The sequence below is a fragment of the Diplotaxodon limnothrissa genome, linkage group LG4, assembly GCF_057381915.1.
Source record: "Diplotaxodon limnothrissa isolate DT_005_m linkage group LG4, D_limnothrissa_male_GT1.1, whole genome shotgun sequence".
Classification (NCBI taxonomy): domain Eukaryota; kingdom Metazoa; phylum Chordata; class Actinopteri; order Cichliformes; family Cichlidae; genus Diplotaxodon; species Diplotaxodon limnothrissa.
In genome coordinates, this window is record NC_140599.1 from 10,598,192 (window position 1) to 10,607,853 (window position 9,662).

Sequence of the window (9,662 nt, forward strand, 5' to 3'; positions counted from 1 at the left end):
CCAAGAATCCAGGTAAGAGAAGTTTTGTGTAAGATCCGGCCCCCAAAACTTTCAGTAAATTCAGAATATCGAGATTGAAGACCAAAAAGAAAAGAAATAACAGCTGTTATGTTCCTCTTGGTAAAGACCGAGTTCTTTAATCGTCCACCTTAGTACAGGCTGGTCTCCTTTTGTTAATGAACAACTGCAGTGAGGCAGAGGGAGGGCAGGGCAGGAAAAACTCACACACTCTACCTGGAATGACACCTTACTTTAAAAAGTGACCAGGATTATAATTTACCCTGTTTATAAACACCAAGTTTAGACCTGCCTCCCTATTACCATCTAAAAAAAAAGTTTATTTCCTTGTTTTTAGCGATGATCCCATCAAGTGTGAGAACAAATGTCAGATTTTTAACAACAGCACATTAAATCTGGCTCCTGGAAACAGAACACAACAGTACACAGTGGCACCACTTAAACACCTGTTTTGCCTTTTTTCTAACCGCTTTGTTTCCTGCACTGTAGACGTCTTTACGCAGAGGCGGGGGAGAAGCTTTAATGCTGAGGGGGTCAAAGCTCACAGGAGGCCATAAAAGCGAAGGCTTGTGTGGAGCTGATAAATATTGCCGACCATAAAAGCCAGGTCGATTAAGCCTGTAAAATAAAACCTGTGCCACTGCATTTTCCGAAGAAAAAAACATTTAAATCCTCAGAGGTGCTGTTCAATGTTTTAAGTAATTTTTGAAATCCTCAGCTAAGTACCTTCTGATAGGTTTGTAGCTTGAACCCATCCGCTGGAACGTTGAAGGCAATATAATTACACTGCAAAGCAAGACACAAGTAGGCAAGCTTCTTCATGTTTCTCGTGCACGGGAGAGAACCGGACAGGCACCGTTCCTTCGCTTGACCTCAGTTGCTCTCGTCCGTCCTCCCGTAACACTGTCCTTTTATTGAGGTTACATGAATATGCATAGGTTCATTAACATACGACGTCTACATACAAACAAAGAGTACCTTGCCTGTGTGTGTGTGTGTGTGTGTGTGTGTGTGTGTGTGTGTGTGTGTGTGTGTGTGTGTGTGTGTGTGTGTGTTGCTGATCAAAGGGTCAAACATCCTTGGTCAGGAAGAGGGTAGCCTCCCCCTCACCCTAGATGGTTCATCCTAGATAACACGGTGAGGAAGTCCAGCAGTTCATCTAAACAAAGAGCACTTAGACTAGAACAGACGTAGCTACGTTAATCCTACCATAAAACAATAAGACACGGTATGACCTCTCATGCTCCCAAAGTGCTGTCTAATACACACAAAGTTTGCAGACTATCAAGGATCAAAACCTCTACCAATCTACAACTAATTACAAAACTCTAAGCATATATAAGTAAATATTTCTAAGCATAAATGACAATCAACAATACAAATCTAACATTTCCCCCCTTTTTGACCTTTATGCTTGAAAAGTTCCCAGGTATGAATACCTCATGTCTGACAGTTTCAATGCAAACCTTTTTATACTCAGCATATGTCAAATCACCCTAAATTACTGAAAGGTACACAGTTTAATAAATGTATTAGCAGTTACCCCATTCATTGAGCTCATCTCATGGCAAACTGCATCTTACGAGCAACCAAAGAAATTGTTAATTTAATAGTGAAACTAAAAAAGTAACATTTTCAAAAACATCTCAACTTGGTGATGCTTCCTCCGGGTGTGCACATCACATGTCTCTCTGCAGAGTGGTTTAAGCTCTGCAGGGCGTCATGAATGTCTCTTCCAGTTGTTTCCATCACTGTCCATAGGACCAGAGTCCAAATGTATGTAGAATAGACATTCAAACATACCAGTTGGTTTTGTTGTTCGTCAACATGGGTCTCAGCTATTTCCAAGCTGCAGACCTCTCAGCACTCTAGTTTTATGGCCTCTTACCAGCCCCCATCACCTGACTTCAGACCTTCGTCTTGTGAGGGGGATATTTATGACTCCTTAATTGTCCACGCTCTGCAGAAAAAGCTCTCTGTGGAAAGGGTGCTGGGTTCCGTCATCTTACTGCTGTTATGATCCCAGCAGCCTTCAGAGTGTCATCGTATGCACAGTATAGTGGCACAGCATTAGGTGATGTTCATAGGAAACTGCTGTCATCACCACCATAGCTTCTGGTTCCTGTGCTTTCACAGAATCATGATGTCATCCTCGAACTCCTTCTGCGCTGTCGATGGAGCTTGGCACGCTCCCCTCATCCCACGAGTTTTCATGTTCCAACGCTGCTGAAGGTTTAAGGCAGAGCACGTCGTACACCTTAGTTGTCTTCCTCAGCGTCAATATTGAATCTTTCATTTTATTTAAAATCTCCTGGAAGCTCAGTAGCACAGCTCTCTGTGTGATGTCTGCTGTGCTGAAGATGATCTCTGATCCTCCTGAAGCCTCTCTCCTGGCCTCAGCTCCCATCTTGTGGACGATCCTCTCCTCTATTTTGCAGGCAGTTTCATGGTCCTTGCTGTGGCTCCAAGGTCTGATCTCATGATGGGCCCCAACCAGCTTGACCTTTGACCTCAACCACTGCCTGGCTGTCAGCTATGCCTGGAATGGTTCACGCTTCTCACTGGGCCTCTGAAGATTTCTCAGGAGATTACTGCTGCACCTGTATTTCCTTGCTAAGAAGAAAAACTTCTATTTGGAGAGCATGTCAACAATCATCAAACCACATTCTTTAGTTCAGTGAACTTCACTTATAGGCCATCAAAGCCTCATCTGAACATGGATGCACCACTTGCATAGGTTTAATATTTGTAAATAAAACGGCTAATCACACAAATCACTGCAACAATAATAGTAAACATTGTTTAATGTTAATCCTTGCACTCCACCTCTTGACGCATGGACATTCCCATGCGTCAACTCACCAAACCTGGATCCCTGTCTTAAAGAAAAAGATTAGCTAGATCATGTCCCAGGCAACATCAGGGCATCTCCTCTGGAGTAGCTCCGTAACCCTGCAATAAAAGATGTTAGCGTGTGTTGCATATTAAGTTTGCTTAACACCTGGCACTCCCAGGAGCCTGCATACACACCATCACGGCCTGGAAAGCAAAATCTGGAAGTGAAATCAAACTTCATACCTGTAAACAATTGTATCATAAGAGTAATAAGCATTCAACATCAGCAAGACAAGTGTCATGTGCAGGTTTTCTCAAATCAGTACCTACAACTATTACCCTAATTCACCTCAGACATGGATTATCCCATGTACTCTGTTAACATTAATGTAATCAGTGACTTCTCTTAAGCAAAGTCACTCCACTCATATATTATTATTATGGGTTCAAAAGTGGCCAGCAAATGAGCCCATAATAAACTATTCCATAAATACCGTAATCTCTTATTTGTTTTACTCATGTCACTTGTCCGCTTCAGCTGAATCTACTACAGCATTCTCAAAGAAACAAACATTAGCAACACACATTGACTGTGGTCAGACGGAGGTCAGACACAGGTCAACAGATTCTAGAGGTGCCATAAAACACCATAAAGTTAACACTCGCTGTGGAAACAGTAACACTGGTCTCATCACAGTATGTCTCAAACTATATTAATTTCTCCATCAACATATGCCTGTAACTACAGTTTTCTTCACACATAAACCCAGAAATCTTGTAGTAGAGAAACATTAGCCAGTATTCCTATAAATCACATGATCAAACACATGAAGAACCGTAATGCTGTAAAAACGAAAATGCAAATGTTAGCGCTTGCGCAGGCGTATGCATACTTTATCACAGATATCTCTGTGAGCACACAAGCTAGTGAATGACACACACATAGTAAATTCACAGACACAGAAAATGGCATTTAAAATGTTAAATCATCACGCAACCTCGAGTGTTGCTGTCATCTTTCTGCTTCTGTAAAGGGAAGCACACACAGACTCATCTGCACCCCTGCCAGGCGGGGGTCAACTTCACACAGTCGTGTTACATCAGTAAAGTCTTGTCAGCTTTTGTCAGCTTTTACCAGTCAGTCAGTTTGTTTTCCTTTCACTCACTCATTCATGCATTCATTTTTTCTTTCTTTGCTGATAGTGGAACCTATCGTCGCATTTAGTTTCCACTCTCAGCAAAATGACGTCATTTCAAAAAGAAAAAGAAGAACTTTAGTTTGGATTACATCGCTGAATCCTTTTGGACTGGGACTGTCATTTAATAATTGTCCCAAATAAGTGGCTTTCTCCAGAGTCCATTTAAATGTGGAGAACTCACTTGGCACAATTTTCTCGACGACGTGTAGCGCTTTTAATTCCCGACGTGCAGATCTGCTTAAAGAACAGAGATTATCAAACAAAACTTTCAGTGCACTGTGAAAGTATCAAAATAAAAAGGCCTTGTTAAGTCATGACACAAACTCCTCATCTCAGGAGGGTAAATCATACCATTAGCATGGTTCATCATACCATCATACTAATTGGCAGGCTCAACTTCACAACAAAAGAAAAATCATCAGCTAGATTCACTCCAAATCAACCATCAGCTGCACAACACACAACATAATCCTAATGTCTTATTAGCTATGAGTTTAATTACCAGGTCTGTGCTCTTCACTCATTTAGGCCACAGATCTATTTTATTCAATTTTCCTTTTCCCTTCATCATAAAACATGTGACATGCTGTCATGCACTTCACAAAACAGTCTGTTCTGACGTATTCAGAGTTGTGTATCTAAATACAGGATTCACTCGCACATCAAAGCAGGAAACTCAGTGTTTTAGAGTCTCCACTCAACACACAACAACTCCAACACATCTCATTCACTCATACTAGAATTCAGTCACCTTTCATTAATCTAAAACCGATCAACTAATTTGCATATCAACTATTAACCCACTAAGTTGACAGGACGACAGAAAAGCATGTTCAAAATAGTATCACAAAAGACAATTTCCCTCATACAGTAAATTTAGTAGTAAACTTGTGCTGCATCAATCAAGCAGGAAGCTTCTCCCAATTTACCATTTTAACACTAAATTTATTGCCTGATCACTGATTTATCAAACCAGGATTTTTTTTTTTTTTTTTTTCCACAAAAGTTAAATTGTTGTCCTGCAACTTGGAGAGTCAATTTTTTTCTTTAGGATAAATTCAGCATTTGATAACAAGTGTCTGCTAAATTGACACTATTGTAACACTGATGAAAGATAACAAGCTAATTTTCATTACATGTGTTTGTGTTATTAGGCAGGTCTAATGCATGTCTGTGGAGCTGCATCTCCAGCAGAGCATGTTCTTAAAGCTGCCTTTCCTACACACTTCTCTGCTATTATTTAATCATTTCTTAACTAATGTGCTATGAGTCTTCATGAGTCATTTTGTGTTTGGAATTGTTAGTAGGGTTAATGCATGTTCTGCTTGTGTGTGTGTGATTTTGTATATGTTTCTATTTTCGCAATGTTTCAGACTCCGTCTCAATTTTCCAACTTAAGCAGTCAGTTTTGTTTTTCCCAGGTTTGCTAACCCAAATTTTGATTTCCCACATTAAATAATTCCTATGTGTTCTCACCTAATCTTCTCACTCTGTTGTCCTCTCCCACTTCAACAGTCCAATAGCAGGCAGTTTCTCCTTCAGCTTTGTCCTGTCCCTCCTCTGATGCGGTTGATTTTGTGCTAGTGTCTGAAGTGCTGCCGCTGCCTTCTTGGGCGACTTCTTAGCAGCTGCTGCCGGTTTCTTGGCTTTGGCCGCGGCGGGCGTCTTAGCTTTGGTCTCAGTAACCCTGTTCATCTTGAAGGATCCGGAGGCCCCGGTGCCCTTGGTCTGCACCAGAGTGCCCTTCGCCACCAGACTCTTGATGGCGGTCTTGACACGGGCCTTGTTCTTGTCCACATCGTAGCCTCCGGCAGCCAGAGCCTTCTTGAGGGCGGCCACGGACAGGCCGTTGCGCTCCTTGGAAGCGGCCACGGCTTTAACAATCAGCTCGCCCACGCTGAGGCTGACCTTCTTGGGCTTGGAAGTCATCGTCTTCTTCTTCTTGGCCTGAACCTCGGTGCAGGGCGTGTTTATGATGGAGCCTTTCCCACCACAGCGCTGGCACGTTGAACGCATCATGAAGGGTCCATTTCTTTCATGTCGCTAGCCAGCATGCTAGCTGCATGTGGCTTGCCCGAGTCACTCAGTCCTTTTTGAGCATTTCAACATGCTGCCACCGCCATCTTGCTCGCCCCTCCGTGGAATTCATCCAATCAGACAGGAAGATGGGTTTGCTTTCTTCTGCTGCTGCTGTTTATCCACATTGCTGCTGCTTTGCTGGGACTTTTTGTGCTCAGGACTTGCTGCTGTCTCTTTATCATGGAGCTGCATTCCTTATCTTCAGGGAGGAGTGAGCTCGCTTGTGAGGTTGAGAAACACATGGCACTGTAAATAAGTCAGCCAGAAACTTGGCCTGCATGTTTCCAATGATGTTAAACTATAACTTTCTTCCGACCGCTGCATGTGGAAAATTGATTCAGGTCTGCTTTTCACCTGAAAGTGACAAACTAAGACATGTTCATTATTATCATCACTGCTTAATCAACACACATCTCTCTCTCTCTCTGTGTTTTTGTGAACAGTCTTTTCTTAAAAGCAGAAAATGAAATTGTAGATGTTTTTGGCTGATCAACACAAAACCTTTTTCCTATGATTTTTCTTTTTCATCTACAATATAAGTTCATTCTCTTTTTCACCCTTTTTTTTCTTCTTCTTTACAATAGCTGGTGATCTGCAGAATCACCGCTCTCACTCACGATCAAAGGCAATTACTTTTACACAGCGCACAAAAACACTGTGACGTCAGACACATTCACACTCACTTTGTCATCTGCAAAAATAAATCACATGGCTGATGATATGTGCCATGGTGATCCATAAATATGATCACCAGTTTATTTAACTATTTTTCAACCCAACAAACAAATAATCAAAAACATGATGCTGATGTTATGAACACTCTACACACAAGTCAAGATGCAGGAAAACTGCTCACGGAAACGCTGCACACTCCCTGTTTCCCCCTCTTTGAGTAGTTCCCAGACAGCTCTTGATCTGATAACGTGTAGCTTGCTCATCAGCTCAGAAAAAAAACTGCAACGCAACATCACACAGTAGTTGCTCTGCCCACAGCGGCAAAGTCTTACACTTTCATATTCAACACAGCTCCTCCATCATGTACTTTTAGATGTTTCATACAGGGTTCAGCATATTAGTTGTTTTCACAGGTGTGCTGTATATCTCAACAATGGCTCATAACAAGACGACAGTCTTTCACACAGGTCAAGTGCCTCTATGCACTTCATTAGTTTAAATATTTACCTATATCACTTCACCTCACATGTCATTGTACTGAATTTAAGCAACCACAAGTTTAATGTAGGTTACTTTTAACAACTATCCACCTAAATTAAATCTATGGTCTGGCACACAGGCTGTTGTCGATCAGGGCAAGCTAAAGAATAAACATTGTGTCAGTAAGGGGTGGGGGGAAAGCCATTCACCAGAGCATATCTTAAGTGCTGTGGACTGGCCTTCTCCACACGCTCTTCAAGGCTGGTGTGTTTTCTGAAAACTTCTAACATTTTAATCTCCTCCATTTTTAAGCCTGCGATTAACCGCACGGCTCAGGTCCGCGTGAAACCCGCGTGAAACCCGCGTGACCGCGCTCGCGTGAACCCGCGCAGCTAAGGAGCCATCGCTCTCTCTCTTTTTTACATAAATACTTTGTGCTGCCAGGAGCAAAGTCCAGCACAAACGTCTGTCTCCCTCCGACTCACTCTTGGTTGCTTAGAAACCCATGATAACAACAACAGTCGGTGTCACAGACCACATGTTCTGCTCCGCACACACCCACACAACAACAACAACGACGACGACGACAACAAAAACAACACAAAATAGGCCTATCGTCCAGCACAGTCTGGACCCCGCGGAACTTCTCAACGCCCCACAAAGTGGCGGAGAACTCACCTCTAGCCACACAAAGTAGCGAGGAACCTCTTGCTCCACAAAGTAGCAAGGAACCCGGGTATCGCTCCACAAAGTAGCGAACTTCTCAACGCCTCACACAGTGGCGGAGACTGCACAACCACACGGTTATAGAGTCGGGCTCTTCTCAACGCCTCACACAGTGGCGGAGACTGCACAACGACACGGTTATAGAGTCGGCCTCTTCTCAACGCCTCACACAGTGGCGGAGACTGCACAACGACACGGTTATAGAGTCGGCCTCTTTAAACTTACTTGGCGTTGCTTAGAGTGTAATATCAGCCCGAATCCCGCCGACCGTCATTCATCGAGGAGAAAAGACAGACAGCGAATCCACAGGAACTTCCTGGCTGACGTCAGTCTTTCAGCGTGTCCCTCCTCCCCTCGGTGAATGCGATTCCAGGGCTCCGGCTCGAAGGACCAATTAATGATAGGTTTGTAGCTTGAACCCATCCGCTGGAACGTTGAAGGCAATATAATTACACTGCAAAGCAAGACACAAGTAGGCAAGCTTCTTCATGTTTCTCGTGCACGGGAGAGAACCGGACAGGCACCGTTCCTTCGCTTGACCCCAGTTGCTCTCGTCCGTCCTCCCGTAACACTGTCCTTTTATTGAGGTTACATGAATATGCATAGGTTCATTAACATACGACGTCTACATACAAACAAAGAGTACCTTGCCTGTGTGTGTGTGTGTGTGTGTGTGTGTGTGTGTGTGTGTGTGTGTGTGTGTGTGTGTGTGTGTGTGTGTGTTGCTGATCAAAGGGTCAAACATCCTTGGTCAGGAAGAGGGTAGCCTCCCCCTCACCCTAGATGGTTCATCCTAGATAACACGGTGAGGAAGTCCTGCAGTTCATCTAAACAAAGAGCACTTAGACTAGAACAGACGTAGCTACGTTAATCCTACCATAAAACAATAAGACACGGTATGACCTCTCATGCTCCCAAAGTGCTGTCTAATACACACAAAGTTTGCAGACTATCAAGGATCAAAACCTCTACCAATCTACAACTAATTACAAAACTCTAAGCATATATAAGTAAATATTTCTAAGCATAAATGACAATCAACAATACAAATCTAACACCTTCTAACTAAGATAATCTGTATTTAAAACACTATTAGTGTATAGCTTATAAATCGTGTAATTACGACCCAATTAAGACAGTATTAATTATTATCACAAGCATCACATAAAAACCTATTTATCACATCAGGATAAAGGTCAAGAGCAAAGTCATAATAACCTGATAAATGCACGGATTTGGTATTTTCTGCTTCCAACTAACTAAAACTTTCTCCACCACAGAGTTCAAAAACCATTAAATATGAATTCACTTCAGCCAGTTATCTGACTTTTTGATTAAACACCGAAATCTTTGACTTTCAGTGAAATGTATTATTGAATAGAATATGTGTTTTCATGATTATCTTTTCATCACAGCTTTGCCATTTTGAGCAAACTGACACATAAAGTTAAGCTAAAGTTATGACTATAGACTCTTAATGGTGCCTATTTCACATGGATTTGTCCAATTTGACTGGATTGATTAAAATTACTTAAGTACAGATTCATGATTCGGATCATCTGTCTTAAGTGAATATTTGAGAAACTGCTTATCTGCTGGGATTTTTGGATACAACCTTTCCGAGGTTTATAAAGAATGGCCTAAAAAAAG

At 42.3% G+C, this 9,662-nt stretch overlaps 1 pseudogene; it reads right to left on the reverse strand.

Annotated features, from left to right (window-relative positions):
* Positions 1–5,537: 5,537 nt before the first annotated feature.
* LOC146633320 (histone H1 pseudogene) lies at positions 5,538–6,519 on the reverse strand (annotated as a pseudogene).
* Between the last annotated feature and the right edge of the window lie 3,143 nt (positions 6,520–9,662).